The sequence below is a fragment of the Tiliqua scincoides genome, chromosome 5, assembly GCF_035046505.1.
Source record: "Tiliqua scincoides isolate rTilSci1 chromosome 5, rTilSci1.hap2, whole genome shotgun sequence".
Lineage (NCBI taxonomy): Eukaryota > Metazoa > Chordata > Lepidosauria > Squamata > Scincidae > Tiliqua > Tiliqua scincoides.
The window spans coordinates 5,385,404-5,394,182 of record NC_089825.1 but is presented as its reverse complement, the minus strand read 5'-3'; positions in this window follow the sequence as shown (position 1 = coordinate 5,394,182).

Below are 8,779 nucleotides of genomic sequence, written 5' to 3'. Positions count from 1 at the left end.
CTGTCTCTTTCCCCATTGCTTTTGTTTTCTTTCTTTCTCCCTGGCCTTTGTTTTTTTCCTGGGGAAGAAAGGGGCACAGCCAGAATCATCCTGTTTTAATGAGTTGGTTCAACAGTGGGAAGGCTGGGGCAGCAGGGGGGAGAGAGAGCCAAGAATAACAGGGAATTCTTCAGTCTGGTGTGCACATGCAGCTGCACAGGGGCGTGGGCGAGGTGTGGGGTACCACTTCAGGTGGCAGGGGTGGGTTGGCACCTTGGAATGCTGCCCTGCTTGGAAAACCGCCTGCAGCAAGAAATCTAGCTTCTGAGGAAGAAGAGCTATAGCCCAGCCTCCTCCCTGCTTATCTAATGGCAGGGAGTTTTGATTGTCTCGTTCATAGTGTGATGGATCCCTGTTCACAGCTGGGAGTGAAACAATCCACTCTACTGCCTCATTCCCATCCAATTCCATGGCAAGCGACAACTAGTATTCTTACAAGCAGCCAGGCATAGAATAAATGCTTGGACCTGAATTGGACACAGAAGCATAGCCAGAGGGGGGAGGCAGCATGGAAACTAAGTCAGGCACTGCAACGCACCATGTTTGTGCCCCCCCCACTTGTCTTTGGAGTAATTCAGGGTACGAACGGCAACACAAAGGTCAACGGTGTCTCCTGTGTGTTGCTGTCGCTGCCCTGAATGGCTCCAAAGGTGAGGGGGAGGGTCCACTTACACGGCGCATTGTGGCACCTGCCATACTTACTACACCACCCCCTCTGGCTATGCTACTGTTTGGACAACTGTATTTTAGGTTTGCTCTGGAAATCCAGGGAGAATGAGTGTCTGCATCTGTATTTTCATAATGTTTGCCGTTTATGAAGCACTAACACCCACTAGGCACTGGACACAAATTTGGAAAGAAAAAAGGGCCTGCTCCGAAGTTAACAATTTAAGAAATGTACCAAAGCGTCGTTAAGTGCATTGGTGCACTGGAAGGGGAATTCTGCTGTACTTTATCAAATGAAAAGCAGCCACCTCTAGGAGTTTGCATAATTCACAGTGAAAGATGCTTCTTGAATGTCTTTTAAAGAGCTGGTGGGGACTAATAAGCACTGCCTCGGTGCTCTGCATTCTTTGGGGGCGGGTGCAATAGCAGGATCCTACAACCCTGATGTCTATATGTCAAGAACTGTGGAACTGCATTCATGCAGTGGTGTAGCTAGAAGGGGTGCAAGGCACTAAGTTTTGCAGGAAGCCTCACCGCAGCGTGCATTCATCTCTGTCTTGCTCACACCACCCAGAATGGCTCCAAAGGAGGGGGGAAAGAGCCACTTGCACGCCAAGGTGAAGCTCCCTGCAAAACGTAGTGCTTTGCACCTATGCCACTGCATTGGTGGCCTTGCATTACACTTCCAACGCCCATTCACATGGCTGGGGTAGAGGTCAACTCTAGGGCTCTTTAAACACACACACATGAATAAGTCTGACGAACAATGGAGAATGACAGATACATTCCTTGAGGTGTCCAAAACCTCTTCGTCTGGTCTGTGGCTCCTTGCCAGAAAATCTGCTTGGTGGCTCCAGGTAACTCCTTTTGCAGCGTTGCAGTAAAAAGTCTTCCAAACAGCTGCCATAGCGATGGTGTAATCATTAGCACCAGATGGTCCAAGCTAGCAGATCTCATTATGGCTTCAGACTTCAGGCTCTGCCTTGGCCATATAGCAGCCTGGTTAGGATTTCTCAGATAGCGGAATAAGGGGGGGAAAGCAACACTAGGTGTCCTTGGATTTTGTTGTTTGGCAACCTTCAGTCTCGAAAGACTCTGGTATAAGCCTACAGCACCCGGTATTCCCAGGCGGTCTCCCATCCAAGTACTAACCAGGCCTGCTTAGCTTCTGAGAATCAGACAAGATCGGGCTTGTGCAGGGTAACAGTTGCTGCCTTGGATTTTGTTTCTCTTAAAAATAATCCTCACTATATATGCATTTGTTGGCTTCCAGTACACAAAGCACTGCTGTCCCAAGACTTCTTTCCCATGTTGTGGTGCAGGGCTTAGGTGCCTGCACCCAGAATCCAAGAGGCTCCTGTATTTGGGGAGAAAACTGTAACTCCATAGACAAGCCAGTGGCATCACTAAGGGGGTGCAGACCACACCTGAGGGTGTCACACAACATTTTGGAAACCTTTTGGAAAATTTCTATTTATGAACAGGACCATCATGTCATATCATTGGAAAGGTAATTTCATGCAGAATGTAATGAAACAAACCATGTTGAATTATCTGTATTCCATCAAACGTTGTGGCCAAATAACCAGAAAAAGAAAACATAACTGCCTTATATGTAACAAAAAGTGGACTTCCTAACTCAAAACTGACCCATGAGACTGATTGTTCTGAGAGCCAATGAGGTGTTATTAGGACCAATAAGGTGTTAGGATGACTCAGCTCTCATTTCCATGTATCAGAGCTAATACTAGAACTCTTACTCAGTTGTGTGCGTCATCAGGTTGTCCACTGGTTTTTTGTTGGTTATTGATTTGTTGGGTGACCTGTAATGTTGTATATTAAGATAAATAGTTAATGGTGGTTACACCAACCCTTGTAATGCTGCTGCAATTAGGCTGTGCATAAATATTGCCATTTATTCTGTGTGGTCTGGTACGGGAGGAGTTCCATCGTGGGGGGTGATGCAATGAGCTTTCAGCCCGGGGTGAGACAATGTCACTGGGGTGACACAAACCCCAGTGATGCCTCTGGGTCAAGCTGCTCCTTAGCATGGCGTTGGCCACATCAACCACTGGCTGAGAGTTCCTGTTCTCACTGCAAATGCAGAAGAAGCAGAAAGTGCTCATTGGGCCACTTCATTCCTCACTAGGCAACAACATCAATATCAAGTGGTGACTTACACAGTAGGGAAGGGGCTGTAGAACCTTTGTTTTGCATGCCGGAAGTTCCAAGATCCACCCTTGGTATCTTCAGGTTGTGTGGGGAACCTCCTTCATCCACAATGCTGGAGACCCAGTTAGAGTAGACAGCTCTGACTTAGATGAACTAATGCCCTGACTCAGTATAAAGCAGCTTATGGGAAGTCCCTATTTAAGGGAAGTCTCTGAAGAGGTAGAAGGGCAATAGGCAAAAAATTGTTACTGCCATTCCCACTCAGATTCCTGCCACTACTCTTGGAGATGGGAAGGCAAAAGTGGGGGGTGTCTTGCTGGCAAGGTCTTTGCACAGGAGAGGTCTGCCGGCACTGCAAAATACAAGTTGATAAATGCTGACCTTTGAAAGGCTTTGGCTGTGTTTAATTTTACGAAGGATCTAGTAAAACCTGATTGATTCATTCATTAGCTAATGTTCGTACAACTGTTTGAAAATGTCGAGGGCGGGAGAACTGTTAAGTGTTGTTATTGATCGGTCCCCTGTTCCATTTTGTACTGGCCCCATAAACACAAGAACAAGGGGTCATTCTGAGAAGTTAATGGTGGGTGAACTCAAACAAGCAATAGAAAAATACACAGCTGGAGAAACTAACACATCTGGAGGTTGAGGAACGAGGATATCAGACACAGAAGCTCTGATCGCAGAAGCCGGAACACTGGATTGTGTAAAATGCTTATAGCTACCCTTTTTGCACTCACAACTAGGGGGATGAAAGGAAGTAATTGCCTCTCCCTTTCCATGAATGCTTATGCATGAAGTAGAGATTTCTGATATATTCTAGTGCAGTGTTTCTCAAACTATGGATCAGGACCCAGTAGGTGGGTTGTGAGCCAATTTCAGGTGGGTCTCCATTCATTTCAATGTTTTATTTTTGGTATGTGGTATGTGTCACATGGTATGTGACTGCATTTGAGGAAATGTTATTTATTTATTTATTTATTCATACAGGTATTTATATACTGCCTTTCTTTGGTCGTCAGATTTCTCCTCAGACTTTAATCCAAGGCGGTTTACATCGGCAGGCTGCTCTAAACCCCCGCAGGGATTTTTACAATTGAATAGTTCTAGTCTTTCATAGAACTCCTTGTTCCAGCTGGATTCCTTCCCGGTCTGGCCTCTCTCTGGCCCTTTGCCTCCCACACTCCACTTGACGGCAACTCCCCTCTGCCACCGAGGGTCAGCTCATCAGTATATCAGCGCATGGTCAGTTCTCGGGTACTTCCGGTTGTTTCAAACTGGCAGCCTCAGATCTTCAGGCATGCAAGGCGGCAGCTCTACCAACTGAGCCAGACCTCCTGCCTGTACTTGTTACAGACCTGTACTTTTAACAAGCTACTATGTCTATTCTTTTAGTCAATGGGACTTCCTCCTGGGTAAGTGTGGGTAGAATTGCAGCCTATGATTGTTAAAAATTTTCAGCTTGATGATGTCACTTGCAGTCATGACATCACTTCTGGTGGGTCCTGACAGATTTTTATTCTATAAAGTGGGTCCCAGTGCTAAACGTGTGAGAACCACTGTTCTAGTGATTGTGAGGATCAGTTCATAATTATTTTGAATTAGACCAGACCAATGCTTGTCATTCTGATGGGCAGGATGTCTGTGTAGGCAGGGGGCAACAGTGGCATAGCTAGAGGGGATGCAAAGCACTAAGTGTTGCAGGGAATCTCATCGCAGAGTGCAAGTGGCTCCTCCCCTTTGGACCCATTCCGGGCAGAGGGAGCAAAAGGGAGGTGTTCCACCTCCATTTTGCTCACCCCCTAACCCAGAATGGCTCAGAAGAGGGGGGGAGGGGCAGCTTGCATGCCACAGTGAGACTCCCTGCAAAACTTAGTGCTTTGCACCCTCTCTAGCTACGCCACTGGGTGGCAATACAATGAGGGTCCCTGAGCAGGGAGCAGTGCACTCCCGCAGACATGTCCATATACTTGTCAAAAATTTGATCCAGTGTGCCGGAAAAAGGAAAGCTGTGTGTGAGAGAAAAGATAGAGAAGCTGTGATGACAAGAAGGTCAGAATTAGTCAGGTTTGGTGGCTTCTAGGACTGACGGTGGCCGGAAGACTGCCTCCCAGACAGGAAGTACCTAATTAATGAGGTTGTTCCTGTTGTTGGAGTGGAGGATTGCAGAACCTTTGCTGCGCAGACAGAAAGTCGGCTCATCAAAACTAGTAGTGCTTGGAATGGGAACTGCATCCCTTCCCCTGCCTAAAGGTTTTGCGATCGATGGGCAACCCTGTCCAGAATGCCACTCACCTGATAAAGTTCATGGACATCAACATTTATGTCATTTAGGGCACAATCCTAACCAGGTCTATTCAGAAGTAAGTAGACCTTACTTCTGGTCTACTCAGGTCTACTCAGGTCTACTCAGAAGTAAGTCCTATTTTGTTCAGTGGGGCTTACTCTCAGGAAAGTGTGGTTAGGATTGCAGCCTCATAGCCCAATGTGAATCTTTTGCTGGTGGAGCTTGTGTCAATGGAAAGCCCATGCCGCTGGAGTGCCCGCGCATGGAAAGAGAGACAGTCAGGTGGGGAGGAATGGGACAGGGATTGGGGCCGACCAAGGTTGTGTCGGGGAAGGCAGGCAGAATATTGGTAGTGGCGGCGGCAGCTTCAATATCCAAAGTCCCTTTCCAGGCCTCAACTCACCCCCCCCCCCCCCGTGCCCACTCAGACTTGCACCAGTCAAAGAGCTGGCACCAATTCAAGTAGACTCATTGGCGACCATGGCAGCTGATCCAGGATACGATTGGGCTATAAGAGAATCAACATGGCAGGTGGGGGTATTTCAATAACAATGAAGAAACCGCAGAATGGAACAAGTGAGACTCCTATTCTTCTTCCACTCATACTAAAATTCACACCCCTTGCATAAGAATGATTTTGCATGAAGGGGTAAAGCAAGACAGGGAGGCACAGCACACTTCAGGTAGGTTTCTGGGAAGACCCGCAATGCTAAGAACGCCTCCAGTCACATCTAGCAGCCCTTCTCCAGCCCAGTTCTTGTCTTGGAAGCAGTGAGGAACAGAAACAGCTCTCTGGGGGAACTTGAAGGGCCAAATGGGGGCAGCTCTCCCACCCTTGGCTGCAACATCAGTGCACCATTAACAGAGCTGCCTAGCATGGGGGGAGTCTAGAGGGCAGGAGAGGGGGTTCCCACAGATGTCATGCCCAAAGGGGTGCCATGAACCCTTTTGCAGCTGGGAGCAAGGGAGGTGGGCAAGAAGAGCTCTGATCCTTCCCAGCTGGCAGAAACCCCATCACCTGGGGTTGGACTGGGCTCAGAAAGCCCATACAGAATTCCCCCTTCCATGGCTGTGGGAGACATCGCTGCAGTCTCCCTCACCCATACTTGAGAAAAAGTGATTAAGGGCTCCCGGAGTGACTCTAAATCCCCTCCTTGGAAATGGCCTTATGGAATCTCATTAGCTAATTCAATTAAACGATTGAGAGACATTAATTAGTCCATTTGTGCTCTGGAATTAATTATCAAATGAAAGAGAAGATAAGGGTGGGAGGGGAAAAATTCCCTCCCCCCGATATGCACATACTTTGCACCCACCACTCCTCCATTTGCAGCTTAAGTGTCCATATGCTTGAATCTGGTTCCCAGGAAGGAGGCCACAGTCTGGGCCACAAACATGGCATTTCTTTACCGACACTGCTGATTGGCAGCCGGGGCCTGGCTACCCCACTGCCAAAGAGGCACCTTTTCAAGGGATGGTTTCCTTGTGCTTAGCCAGGGAGAAAATCCATCCTTGTTCATCCCAGCACCCCATTTTTTCAGAACCCATCTTGACTTTTGTAGAAAGGCAGTAGCTAAGTATTATTGTAAGAGTTTCATTATGATTATTGTTCTGCCGCAAAAGAGGCCTGAGCAGTGATTTTAAACCGGTGAGCCATGACACATTGGTGTGCCGCAAAAGGTGCACAGGTGTGTAGTGGGAGTTTGGAGCACAGTGGCTGAAAATAGCCGAAAAACACTTTTGGGTTCTGTGGCTCTATTTCTAGGGCAACTGTCTGTAGTAATGAATTGTCAGAGCCAGTGGAGGAAAAGGGACAGACAATTTGTTACTATAGACCAGTGATTTTCAACCTTTTTTGTCTCATGGCACAATGACAATGTGTTACGTGAAAATCCCCTCTTTCCTTTTGTGATTTTTATATCTGGTTATGTATTATGGACTAAAAATATCATGCAGGCAAAACCTCAACACATTTAAACTTCTCACAATCAGGTCAAGCCACAAGATCATGGCTGCACAACCTCCACTTCCCTGTGATTATACATTAACAACACTGGAAGAGTAAATCCGTTGTTTAAATGTCTTTATTATTTAACTCAGTCACTTTAAATGTCTTCTATTGTTGTATCGTTTAACTAAATCACTGCTTATTGTGTAAGTTTCCCTAGCCAGGGAAGCCAGCCATTTGACCCATTTGAATTCTGCTGATAATAGACATCATGTCCCCCAAATTCCCCACAGGGGCAACAGAAAGCAAGCTACCCCCCCCCTCCCCAGGAGGTCAGTCATGGCTGATACCTATCATCCTGTTTTTCTTGCATGCTCCACTTGTCCCACTGTGTGTAGTGAGCATGCGCATCCAGGACAGCTCTAGGCCACATCCGGGTCATTCAGGTCAGCAAAAACCCTTTTAAGAGAGAGCTTCGCACATGCTAGCTCTCTCTCTGGCTGCCCTTCCAAGGCAGAGGTCCTCCATAGGACTCTTCCCCCCCTCCCATCCAACTGCTCCACAAGACAGGTAACTATATCTGCATCTGGAACCTTCTCCCCCCTCTTTTCTCCCCTTCTTTCCCTATCTTTAGTTAGCAACTGGGTTATGCAGACCAGGGACCCCTAAAATCCTCCCCTACAAATTTCCCTTTTCCTGATCTCTTCGGATGCACCAAATACTGCTCACATGCAACCACCAGAAGCTAGGCACACTAGACACAAGTACTAGAAACATATACTTATCAATTTTCCATGTGCATTATGTATACCTGTGTGTTTTTGCAATAAAAATATAATCCTATTGAAAGTTATCTTTCTCCCAGTCTCTTTTCAAGCTAAAAAGGAATTTCTTTGCATTATGCTGTCTTGTTATCTAGCCTGCGATCCTGAAGTTTCCAAAAGGGTAATATAATAATTCCCCATAAAACATAACAGCCCTTTTTGGTAACAAATGTGCTAAAATTGTCAAGGCATACCATCAGTTCTTGGACAAATTACAAGGTACACCATGCTGCTGATGTGAGGCTCACATCCCCCAATGGCCCTAATAAATGACCCTCCCCAAACTCCCGCGGCACACCTGCAGACCATTCACCGCACATCAGTGTGCCACAGCACAGTGGTTGAAAATGGCTGCTATAGTTGCCCTAGAAACAGAGCAGTGGAACCTGGAAGAGTCTCCTGGAAGCCAGAAGTGACATCACAAGAGGTGGAAGAACCTAGAGAAGGCCATAGAGGTCAGAGGTCACAGTGTGCTGTGAGAATGCACACTGTCAGGGTGCAGGTCTCTTGTTGTCTTGTGTGCTCCCTGGAGCATTTGACGGGCCACTATGAGATACAGGAAGCTGGACTAGATGGGCCTGTGGTCTGATCCAGCAGGGCTTTTCTTATGAGAAGCAAAATGTTGAAAATCATTGGGCTAGGTACTTAATTTTTTTTTTTAAGCTACTATTTTCTGGGATGCTCACCCCCCATGGCTGAAACGCTTCTGTGGTGTGGTCTCAAAATTGCAAAAAGCCGAGCCTTGGGCAACCATTTCTCATGTTGGGCAACCATTCCTCAATGTTTGATAGCCATGGAACTATCACCCTTGTTGCTTTCTCCAGAATTAAAAAAAAAAAAAGT